Consider the following 13,458-nt stretch of genomic DNA (forward strand, 5'->3'; position numbering starts at 1 on the left):
CTTATGGCTAAAACAAATAAAGGGTGAAAACCCCAAACTGCTTATGTGGTCCATTTCCGTACAGGGGATCGACTTTACAGTGGAACACAGACCTGGGAGTTACCATGCCAATGCAGATGGACTCTCTAGGTATTTCCACTTAGAACATGAAGACTCAACTGGTCAAGGTTAGTTTATTGTCCCTGCGTTTGGGGGGGTTGTGTAGGAGAGTAGGATCTGCTTCACATGGGTACCCCCACTTCTTGCTGGTGTTTCACAGTTTTTCGACCTTAGTCTGGCTGTGGCCCTGCTAATCAGGACCCCAGCCTAGCTGCTTCCTCTCTTAAATGGTTTCCATGCACATTAGGTACATCTCTAATTGGATTCTGGAGTGCCTTATACGGCCCTAGTATATGGTATACTATGTACCCAGGGCATAGGTACCTCAGAGGCCTACCAGGGGCTGCAGCATGTATTATGCCACTCCTGGGAAGCACTCCAAAATGACACCAAAGGTCTGCTACTGCAGCCTGGGTAAGGTGGTGCATGCACCCCTTACTGTGGTATAGGCTACCTATATCACTACCATTACACACACATATAAAACCTATAAGCCACTCCTATGGCAGGCCTTAAGAATCTTGAAGGCAGAGTGCTTGGTTTTTATGTGAGAGAGTGCCCCTGCATGAACAGAGCCCCTCTGCAGCGTTCTGAGTACCTCCTCTGATGCTGGTTGTGGTGCAGCCTGATCATATACTCTTAAGTGCATTATAACCTTGCGGTAAATGCTAACTTTGGACTGGCTGCACGGAAACATGTCATGTTTGCTGTCAAACACTTTGGAATACTGCCCCCCCCACCAGTTCTGGCGGTGGGGGTAGCATTCCACCCTTCTAGAGGGAGAGACATGTACCCACTGGTCTAACCGGTAAAGACTTTCTAGAGCCCTGGCATCACAAAATGGATGCCACTGCCACAGACACGGGTCTGGCCTCCTGCTGCTGACTGAAACTCTGGCAGGGGAGGCCTGGACAATAGGTTTCCTGCCACAGGGACGTGTAACCACCTCCCCAGACAGGCAGATGTGTATTGGGGCTGGGCGGGAGCACTCTCTGGTGCTTTGAAGTCCTGCACTGGGGGCACACTTGGTGTCCCTGTGCATTTTCCAGTTCAAACAGGTTGCAGGAGCTACCTGCCCCTGCTCTGGTGCAAAACTGAACAAAGGAAATGGGTGTAACCACCCCTCTTTCCAAACCCTCCCATAGGTGGATCCCCAGAGTATGTCCAACCCTCTATCTTAGTATAAGTATAGGAACCCAGTCCTTGAGACTTTAGATTACCCTGGACGAAACTCTGCAACATATATCCTGGACCTTCGACTTTCTATTTCAACTAGAAGACGGAAGAAATCTCCCTTGGGTCAAGGAGTGACTCCCCGCAAAGAAGCAACTGTCCGGTCTGCATCTCTGAAGTTCCCGCCGGACGCCGAAGTCTTTGCATCACCAGAGGTGGATTTACAGACTTCCCCAAGGCTACCCTGAGACCACAGCAAAGCTGAGGCCCGTGGCTATCGTGGGTAACATGGAACCGTGACCCCTGGACACCGTGAACTTTTGCCGGTACATCCTCTTCCTGGTCTTCCTCGAAGTTGTGCTTTGGGCTCCAAGTAGCCCCAGCCTTGGGCACCTACTGCTCCGAAGATCTCTGGCCTCCACTCCACGAGTGACCCGGGGGCCAGTTTCAAGTACGACTGCTCGAGGCTCCTTCGCGATCGCTAGCCCGTTGGCTAGTGGGTCCCCACGAAGGCAACTCCTTTTCTGATTGGGCTTTCCTGGTTGCTCCAGATGTGCGCTGACTTACCCTCGCTGGGTGAGTCCCCCAGACCTTGCTGGTCTGCACCAACGTCTTTCTTCTATTTCCACTTGACTTGCCGTTGCCAAGGCTTGTTGGGTCCATTCTGGTCGCCAACACCGCAGCACTCGACAGACTTCATGGGACAGCTCGAATCCAGCTCCTGGTTGTCGTCGACATCTCCTGGACCTCGTGGCTGAAGAATCAAGACATCTGTCAACTCACCTGAAGCACCCGACATTGGACTATTGTGCCCCTGGTCACTGGTAAGTGACCCAGACTCTGTTCCCTCTGCTTTCAGGTTCCTTCCATCCTTTATCTCAAATACATATATTTTGAATATATACCTGGTGTGGTTTTCCTTTCATTTGGTCATTCAAGAGATTATAGACTGGTAAAACAAGCTGCTTTACATTCCTTCAAGACTTAGCCTGAAAGCTGCTCTCCATAGCTACCACTAGGATAGCTTTCAATAAAGGTTGGCTTTAACCTATCACCATAAGGGGTTGTTTGGACTGGTACAGGGTGCCCACTTTAATTAGTGGACAGCATATACCAGGCCAACTTCTCACACCAGTGGATGGATAATTGCACAGATTGGTGTGTTTAAGAAAGGATGAACGAATAGCCAAATGCGTAAAGGAGGGAGGGCACCGCATGGCGATTCTGTCAGAAGCAGAAACAAAGGCTCCCAGTATATACTCCACTGGAGATTCACCGAAGCATGGGACTAAAAAGGCCATGTGGGGCTATAGAAGTAAGCTGCTGCATGTGAATGGCTAGGCAGAAGAGTATTGCGGATGCCGGTGACTAGATGTTAGCACCGATTAGTACGCTAACAACAAAACGAATAGCAAAATATGTAGAGAAAATAAAAATAAAAAGGGGGGCGTCACATGGCAGTTCTATCAAAAGTAGAAATGTGGGCACCCAGTACTTATTCAACTAGAGGTTCTCCAAAGCATGCAACCTACCCACATCTGGCCGTCACCGGGAATACCTGGGGCCGGATGAGTGCGGTCTTATCATCATGTGGACATAGGGAGCAGAGAGACTAGAACACTTCCGTACACTCAATGGAGTGGAAAAACAGGTGCCATTTTGAAAAATAAAAAGTGGGCTCCTTCTTGTAAAGGTGTGCCTCGCTTATAGAGAACATTTGTGACATATGAGAGTGGCAACACTGTAAGGCGGAGATCCACTGGGGAGACATTTAATATTAGAAAGGTACTCAGAGGCTCACAGAAGTTTGCTGAGGGACTTGCATAATCAATAAATGCGAGTAAATCCTAGCTCCTAGGACTGTTAAAATTATTACGTTGCTCAGAGGCTCACAGAAGTTGTTAGAAGACCTTGCATAACCAATCGAATGTGAGGAAATCCTGGCTCTTTGGAACGTGCGCCCCTGGAATTGAAGAATTACTACCAAGGAGTTGATAGATTCAGAGGGAGGGCGTTCAGAGAAGTGAAAAGGTAGGCACTCGTAAATGTAAAGACTGACATGTAATATACCAGTTTCAGAAGAGACCTAGGAGGATGAGAAGCGGGATGAGACTGGCTTCTTTGAACACAGTCCCCTGGGATGGAAGAAGTGCTGCACCCACACAGAAGTGCTGCACCGACTCGGAGGGTCGGTGGCTATTAGTCTTATAGAGGGATAAAGAAGAAAGGGACATATGCGGTGATTCTGAGATGTCATCTGTCACAAAATGTATAGTGAGGGGTGTGTGTTTGTGTGTGTGTTATCGTGCCACCTCCCCCCAAGGGAAGTCATCATTAAGTCCTGTCTGATGTGTGGCAAGACCACTTTGGCGAAGAGGGCTTGTTGGGTTATGTTGGCATGAGCTTCAAGTATCGTCCAGTGTAACTTGTCTGGTGTGTGGCCCATTTCAGTGCAATGGGTTTGCACTTTGGTTGTTGTCTTGCCGCACCTGATGTTACTGCAGTGCTCTGTTATTCCTCGTTTCACTGTCCGTGTTGTCATCTCAATGTAACATTTCTGACAGGGACATGTAATCATGTACAGGCAGTTCATGGTGTTGCAGTTTGTATGGGACTTTTGGATCCAAGCGTCTTAAGGACCCAGATCAACCTGTTTGGAGGGTCATGTCAGTAGACACACACTGCATCAGCCACATGGGTAGTGACTGAAGTAGACACTAAACAGGGCTCCAGAAAACAAGCATACTTTTTGTAATGCAATCTTTGTGCCCTTGCCTTACCAGAAAATTGGAGGCTATTGGCGGTGTAGGGCACTGTCACTTCTACTACACCTGGCCTTTTACGAATGGTGATCCATTCTTGCTGCTCTTTGTCCGGGAAGGGCTACTACCTGGCCACTGTAGTTAGACAATCAAGAAGCGTGAGCATAATATGCTAAACTCCCTACTTACGAGGAAGAACTTCTTTTTTGTCAAAAAATGTTGATTTTGCTTGCTCTTTTTTCAGTCTCAGCCCTAAATCTTATTACAACACCGGTGGGAGGCTCATATTATAGCCTCTTTTCTTGCTGCATTTTTAAAGCAACTAGGACCCCCCTAATCCTTTCTCCCTAGGCAGGAAGTAACCACAACGAAGACACATCCCTCATAGTATAACTAGGACAGTCCATAAGCCATTTCCTCGTTTCTTGATGCAGGTAAAAACAAAGTTATGTGTGTGCCTAGTGGGCTTAATTGCTGAATTTAAGCGTGTTTGTGGTTTGGCTTTAGCAACAAGGAGCACTGCGGTTAAATTGATACTGGTTCAACCATAGCAGGGCTGCCAAGCTACTTTGTATCTCATTCAGATTCAGTGGTTGGCAATGTGTTCGACTTGATACATAGTATTTGTAGAACGGGCTGGAGACAGTGTTAGTGCAAGTGTTCCCCTTGAGTCTGCTGTTAGTGCAAGTGTTCCCCTTGAGTCTGCTGTAAACAGCAAAACTATTGTTGTTATAATATTTGAAAGTGAGCGTTGGCCTAGCTGCAGAGTGCTGAGTTTTCAGGCTGGTGTTTGAAGTTCAAGACTGAATCTTGAGTGAAAACGCACAAATGCCTGTTGGTTTTATTTTTTTCTTATTTGCACAAAATAAGTGCATTGCAATGTTTGTTTAAATTCTGTATTTAATACAAAGTTTTTCGTGGTTTTTTTTGGTTGGGGAATTGCCTTTCATATTGGATCTGCACAACTGAAATTGCTAAAAACAACACTGTAAGGGTTCAATTCCCTAATTGTTGCCTAAACAGTCTTTAAGAAATTGGCTTATTGTTTGAGGGGGTTGGAAGCAACATCCGCAATCCTTGTCAGTATGAACAACAAAAAGTCACTAAATGAACCTGTGCCTAGCCGTCTAGTAGCTTGGCACAAAAGCACAGAGTCAATGTGTAAAATATTTATGCAGCACACAAACAGCAATAAAGTAAAAACACAATTCAAGAAAAATACCAAACCAATTTAGAGATATTGAGTGCATTTTAAATAATAAAATGATGTCAGAACAACAAAACTCCAATCAGTAGAACTAGACATATTCCTTTTAAACGTTTTTCATGAAACTAGCCCCTAAAAGCACAAAGTGCCACTTGCAGTCACCTGGTTGTACTAGCCCAGGGGAAAAGCACAGGTTCAGGCTGATGAGGCCGCAAGGAGGCTTTTGAGACAAAGAGCAGGTCGAATGTCACGAAATGTCTTTGCTATAGCACGAAGATCCGGTTATTGCTGCAGTTTCGCGTTGGCGGCCTTCGCAGGCTGCTGTTTCCGTAGTGCTAAGTGAAGGTTTCGTGTTGCCGGTCATCACAGATGGTCTCTATTGGTGCAAAGAGCAGGTCTTACCAGAGCTTTGCATTGGTGGTCGTCGTGGGCAGAAGAGTGTTGGCGCAAACTGACCTGTTTGCAGTCGTGCTGTGCACAAAATTCAGGGCTTTAAAATGTTCTTCTTGGAAGAGATTCCACTGATAACAGCCAAATGTCCAGGGACTTGGGGGTTCCTCTTGGGGATCAGAACTCACTCCAGCAGAGGACAGTAGCAGGCCTCAGGCAGGTCCAATTACACATCCAGGTAAGTCAATTTCAGCAGGTCAGCTGTACAGTTGCAGGTGGGCCTCTGAAGCTTATTGTGTCCCTCTGACTCACACAGGAGGTCAGCCTACTAACTCTTGGAGTCACTCTGGGTAGCCTGGGATGAAGACAAGCAGGTCCAATCTTCCTTCTCAGACAGCTAGGCAGTCTTTCAAGCAGCAGGGCAATCCTTCTTTTGAATCTTCAACAGGTCCAGGAGTGTTCTGATGAATGGATGAGGAGGTCCAATATTTATACCTGATGCCAGTCGTTGTGTGGGCACTCTTTGTCCTATCCACACAAATGGGTCTATAAACTTCTTCAACTTCCCCTGGTCAAGGCTCCAAACAGTCTTAGGGTGAGAAAAGGCAAGGTAAGCCTGGTGTAAGGTTCTTATGTATGTGTTGTGGAAGAAATACTGTTAAAAGGTAACCTAGTGTTAATCAATGGGAGAGAGAGGCTTTACTACAGTGAAAAATGACTTCAGAGTTTTTCGTTGTTAGGACATGTAAAACTTTAGTACACATGTCATACATTTTAAAAACAATGCACCATGCCCTATGAATCTTTAAGGCCTACCTTAGGGGTGACTTAAATGTATTAAAAAGGACAGTTTCGGTCTGACAAAAGGTTTACTTTGTCAGGTTGAAATGACAGTTTAACAATGCACACACAGACTTTTGTGGGTCGTACGAGTGTTGCTGTCCACTAGTAGGATTTAATTTTCAGGCTATGTGTACATGTAGACCATTTACCAGAGACTACTAGGAACTTACAAGAAAATGTAATGTACCAATCATATTTATGCTAATTGTACCACGGAGAGAGAGCAAAAGCACTTTAACATTAGTTAACAGGAAAAAAGTGCAAAGAGTCCTTATGCCAATATAAATGCGTTGAGGAACAGAAGGAAAACATCTGGAGGTGACCCTGCAAAAAGGGCTGGGTCCAACACAGTCATTATGAATAATAATAGTGATAATAGTGCAGACTGTATGGAAAATGCTAATGTTACAGAGGAGGATGTTTTTAAGATGAACCTCTCCAAATTTCTGGTAAAATCTGAGCTGACATTTCGACAATAAACAATGTAGCCCTGGACATTCGCTTTTTTTTCCAATCGCAGTTACCAGTTCTTTGGTCACACCGGAGGGTGTGGGGGGGGGGGGGGGGCACACCATGTATGAAAAATAATCCCATGGCATTGCTTGACAATTGTTTGAGATATGAAAATTATGAAATTGGTGGTGGTTAAATTTCATGAGAGCATATGAACTTAAAGTCCCTAAAGCAGGATTCAGATACATACATGGTTGGTGGCCACAATAATTGCTGACTTGGGGATTTAAATGTAAGTGAAGTATACTTGGATGATATATATATGATAATGACACTTATTATGGTGATGATAATTCCCCCACCTGTGGTAAAGAAGGCAAAGGCTGATAAATCACAAGCAGTTATTCTAGATTCAGACTCTAATTCAATATTGGACTCAGGATTGCTACAGCACCCAATTTGTGGATGACTATGTGAAAGCAAGGATTAAAAATCGTATTGACCGTGCTACCAGTGCTCAAATGAGAGTGGAGTGTCCTACGTCATCCATTTCAGATAAGGCAACCTTTACTTCAGCAATTGATACAAAATTACAAACTTTATAGGCAAAAGCAGAAGAGACCACAGAAGAGGTATAGGCAGTGCCTGGGCTTCCTGCCAGGATAAGTTGTTAGACACTATTGGCCCTTTGAAACAAATCTTATGCCTGGAAGATGAAGCCAAAAACTTGGGGGTGCATCTAGATCTGGAAGTAATTTCTAGATGGGACCAGGGACAGTCTGTTATTTGGACAGTGCAAATGCTGGATTGCCCTAAGAATGACAGAAGGGGCTTCTATGAGAGAAGAGACCCTAATATGGGGGAACTGGCAGGGTCAGAGGTCAGTATGAACTCTCAAGGTTCTCTTTGTGGACCATTTAATAAGAGAAATTGGTCAATATGTGCAAGCTTGTGCATCACTGAACACAGCCTATTTCTCACTGATGAGTATGTTTGATCGGTTTTCCTTCAGGGCCGGTGGATACAGCGCCGTTTTGCTGGACATTCAAACTACTACAGGCCCCCAATAACAATATTCACAGCCGATGTTCTAACAGCAACAGAAAAGGGGCAAATATTTTGGCACTGATATATGAGAATTCAGAGGCGGGGGAGTTCAAGGTAAGAGTTCTTTCGTACATCCTCATGAAAGTAGGAGGCAGATTAGCCCTTTTTGTGCAAGAGGGGTATTAATTTAAGAAGACTCTTGCATCCATCACATAGTTCAAGTGTTACATATAGATCTCTAGACTCCCCCGGGGCCTGTTCGGACTGCCCTCTCTGATGCAGTTCTGACACGATGGTGCTGATTTCATCTTTATGGAGGTACAGGATTTGCTTTCAAAGTGTATGATGTAACTATTAGTGCAGGCATCCCAGAGGGCTTGTCTGCAATATTTTTCTGGTGCAGAAGAAAAGTAAGAGGATTAGGCCAGTAATAGCCCCAAGGGATCCCAATAGGTTGATGGCAAAACAGTTGGGGAGCACCTGTTCATTTGTAGATTGCTAAAGAGGATTAGACACATGAACACACCTAAGGCTGCATGAGATGTGAACTTGGTCTTTCAGTTGTTCCAATTGTGGGAAGATCATGACAGATTATCATTTAACCCCTTCAGTGCCCATGACGAGCTGGACTCGTCATGGGCTGCGGTGGCGCTGTGCCCATGACGAGTCCAGCTCGTCATGAACTCCGCCCGCTAATAAAAAGCGCGGCACTGGGCGGGGAAAGGGGCGGGCATGCAAGGGGTTAAGGTATTGTCTGCAAAATAGGTAACATCGTTATTCTTGGTGTCCTTTAGGAGTGTGTTGGATGTTAAGACATTGGACATTACTGCGATGCATTTTTCTCCCATTGGAGTTTTGAGGTTCATTTTAATATCACAAGACGTACTATGAATGCTTCCACATATGTGGAATTACCATCTTTCCCTTTGCATTCCACGTTGTGTGTGGTTAGATATCTCATATGGTATGTTCATGTAACCAAGAAACTAAGGTCATCTGTCCGGCAGTTGCTCATAGCGTCACTCAAGCCATTTGTTCCATTCTCATCTGCTAAATTGCATATATAGGTTAGTGGGGAGATGGCTTTGGCAGGTGTGGACACAAGTCACTTTGGGACACACACAGGTAGAGGTGCTATGGCTTCTAAAGTATTCTGGGCTAGGGCTAGATTGGAGGACATTTTAAAGTCCACAGATTGGTCCAGGGTCTCAACTTTCAAATCTTTTTGCTGTAAGCCTGTCAAGTATGCAGCAAAGAGGGTGGGGAATATGCCTTGAACATGCATATTTCAAACCTTCGGTCTTGTAATGAAATTGTAGATTCTCTTAGCCAGTTGGTGACGCAGAGTCCTGATTTTATTAAAGACAAAGGAGGCGAATATTATCCTACCATTGAGTCTGCTCACTCCACAATTGATCTTAATGGATGTATTTTGATTGCTCCTAGTGCCAATCATGGCCAATATCTCATATCAGAGTTTGGATTGTGATCCAGCGCGTCAATCAGGGATCGATAATCAATAATAACACAAACACAGGCCCATACTCATTCACCTAACTCATGAATCCCTGTTGCGCTGTTTCGAGTTTAAGTAAAGAAAATCAGTTGTTCATAATAAGGACTCGTACCTAACACAATAAATACATAACTGAGCCTGTATATCAACTTCTTTTCCTCTGGTCGATGGACCTAAAGTTGAGAAGTTGATGGCAATAATTATTACTATCCATCTATCTATACTGCTAAAATAATCACAAACTCAATGTAAGGTTAACAGTGTTTATTTCAAAATAATGTTAAGGTAAAATACTCATCTTGTACTGTTTCACAGACAAACAATGCATTTATCACAGGGAGAGAACATTAGTCAAAGCCAACAGTGTCAAACTCATATCAAAGAACAAATGCAATGAAGGAGTGGATAGGTGAAGGGACAAAAGTTTCAAAGACAAAATACATTTGCAAATGATTATGCAAAGTACGGAACATTAGCTATACTGATCCAAGCTATTCAGAGAAATTCCAACCCCTGGCCATGGGGATAGTGGGGGTCCCCCGAGAAAGATTCAGGGAACAAAGATTAGAAAAGGAAACTGGATACGGGACAGGAACAGGAAACAGGTAGGCCTCTATCTGGAAACAGCAAACCGACGGACAGCGACGATCTCCCACTAGCTCTGGGCAACACCTACTCTGTCAACCACCTAAACCACACCCCCCAGGGTACCTCAATTATACCCTAAAACTACATGTCCAACCCACATTTGTTGAAACATTTACAGAAAACTCAGTCTCTCATTGGCTAATTTAGGGGATGTTCTATCACACCACCATAGTCACGTTCATATTTTCACAGCGTTCTTTGTTATACACTTTTCACATTACTTTAGCCACATTTCCTCCCACAAGCAGTGGCGGCTCCTCCATACGGGCGTTTGGGCGCCGCCCCCCTGCTTTCTCGCAGTGCGAGAAGGCAGAAACATAAATGGTAATAACTACCATTTATGTTTCTGCCTTCTCGCACTGCGAGAAAGCAGAAGTGCCTGATCGGGGGTGGGCGGTCCTGCTTGAGGGCAGGGGGGAGTGGCTTGCCCAGTGTTGTGCATAGGGACTGTTTGGCCGGCCCTGGGGCCGATCAAACAGTCCGTATGCACAACACTGGGCAAGCCACTCCCCCCATGCCCTCGAGCAGCACCGCCCACGGCGCCCACTCTACATAGCGAAAATGGTCCCGGCTGGGGCGCTCTCTACTGCGCCTCAGCGTTGTGATTGGCAGAGCGGAGGGAGGGAGGCTGCCTTTCATTCATGACGACATGACGACGAGACTTCAGGACGGCGGGAGCGGCAGTTTGGACGCATCCAGAAGCTGCGGTGTTGCAGGACGGAGCGGGAGTTGGAACGCATCCAGAAGATGTTGCAGGACGAGGATGGTAAGTTTTATAATCTTCTTTCATTTACCCACCCGCCTCCACCCCCCGTGACGACCCCCATCATGCCGGCCGTTACTGTGAAGTTATGAATGTACAAAACTATTTTAGGCCCTCCTTAGGCCTAAAATAGTTATGTACATTCATTACTATTTTAGACCCTCCGGTGCCGTATCAATGCCAGTCAGGGCTGGCTTTAGGGCGTTGCGATCGGTGCCACCGCACCGGGTGCTGGAATCCTGGGGGCGCCGTGTTTGAAAGTTTATTATGCCTTTAAAGTACCTGCTGCAGCGTTTCTTTCACCCCGCAATTACCAGGCCTCACATAAATGTCAAGATAACTCGTGTGATTAATTATCTTCCTGGAGAGAGAGATCAGCATTTTGTATAGTTGTGGTTTTGACTTAGGTGAAGTTAGTGCAGAGGGTTAATATGCCTGCTGCAGAGAACGTGTACCATGTAGATTACAGATGTAAACAGATCAGCAGGTTACTTGCAATGTATAATTTAAAGTCCTTAGTCCTAATATAGAATAGTGAGGTATTAACTTTCATCCTAGAACTGCATACACGCTGCAAAGTACAGAACATTGATCAATGTTGCAAAAAGGGTTAATTTGGCTAGAAATCGATTCTTATTATTAAAGAAAACTCCCAACTATGCTGTTTCTTTTTCGACTCTGAGTTTGTGCTTCTCCACACCAAGCACTCTTAAACTATGCTGCCTACCAGTATGGATGACATGTGACTCCTACACTTTTAGTCCTTTGGCTTACGTAACATTTCCTACACAGTGATTTACACATGTATGATTGAATGTCTGTGTGTAATATGCGTGTGATGCAAAGTGCTCAGACACCCTGCACTGGTATGAGTGGCGCTATATAACTAATTCAATGCATCTGAGAGAGTGTGGTTATGGAGACTTGGTCACTGTTTTCGCCACCCAATCTTTGGCCCTAATGGAGACCTGAGGTGACATATAGTTCATCTTTCTTTGGCAATAAGGTCAGGCGGCTAACGCCAATGTTCCCTATTCTTTTAAAATAATGCAGTCAGGCTAAATGGATGGCACGGGTGCAAGCAGGAATGAAGCACGATATGGGACAGTTTTAAATGTGTTTAATTATTTCAAGTCTACATATCCTACCTACTTTTATAAATATTCTTGCTTTCTGAAATGTGGTTTAACCTGCATCCTTTGGGCCTTTTTTTTTTGTTCTTCAAAATTTCCTTGGCGTGAGGGTCCTGCAGTTCCCCTTTAGTCAATCAGGCTCGCTATGACACAAAACACATTTAGACCCTTTTTTTACGCCCCACCACTTTCAAATGTCACCAGCCACCACTGCCCACAAGTAACATGTTGCAAGTCTCTAGACATCCATTGTTCGCCTCCGCCGCTTCTGCGGAAGAAGTTTGTACATTTCTACTTTGTCTCACGGTCATACTTCCGCTACTTGGCAGACATACAAGGTTATCAGCCTTTACCTTCAGCTTATTTAATTCGTATTATTTCTTTAACCCTCTACTGGCATGCAGAAATGTAGCCCCATGCTTGCTTCTCTACGATGAACAAAACACAGACATTATTAATTCCATGAAATTAATTTCTCACTGTTTACCACCCACCATTGCACTATCCCGAGTTATATTCCTAGCGAGAGCATTAATATGCAAAAGTGGCATTATTTTTATTTTATTCCGAAGCAGAATGAAATGCGGCCTAGTCTTTCATGCATTAGTCCACCAATTAGTGCACGCATGCACAAATGCATATCCCCATGTTTTTGTGTTTTTGCACGTTATTTTCACCACAGCACACTGTTAGTGTTACTGAGGACTTAATCCGAGCAGGCTTTATTTTCTCAAAACCCTGCTCCATCACTGACATGAAGAAGATTAGTCTCACATCGACGTACACCTAGGAAGAGAGGAATTCATGTGGTTTCCTTTAGGTTTTCGCCTGTTTTTATAGTTTCGTTTTTCACACGGACAATGAAATTTTTGGGCGTATCAAGAACAGAGAAAATGGTTTATGTGCTGCTCTATTTATACTATGGGGGTATGTCTTTGTTGTGGGTACTAAATGCTTCCCTCTTTCCGCATCAGAATTGAAATCTGTGTATTGAGTGGTGATCTGGTAATGTCGGTAGAAGGAACATGTAACTTACCTATTAACTTACATTTGAATGTGATATTTTAGAAATCTGCAAATTGGCTTAAAAACAGCCACAATTTTTTCTGAGCTCTCTGATTGGCCCATGTCAGGTGTGAGTTGTTTATATAATCCTGGGTTGGTTTTAGCTTTTGCATCCTAAAATGTGCAATTTTTCTTATTCTACTGTAAATGCAAGACTACAGTTTAAAAATTCAAAAAATAAAGACAAAGTACCCTAACTTGTTAAGGAACAAAGGAGATGTATCTTTCTACTAAAAAAGAAAATAGAGAGTTTGCAGGAGTGGTTGGGGTTGAACCAGAAGAACGTTCATGGAGATTACAGTCTGAAAATTAAAGCACAGTGAAATCGCCTCTAAAAGATAGAAAGGCGTTTCCACATA

This window comes from Triturus cristatus, chromosome 3_2 (assembly GCF_964204655.1).
Source record: "Triturus cristatus chromosome 3_2, aTriCri1.1, whole genome shotgun sequence".
Classification (NCBI taxonomy): Eukaryota; Metazoa; Chordata; class Amphibia; order Caudata; family Salamandridae; genus Triturus; species Triturus cristatus.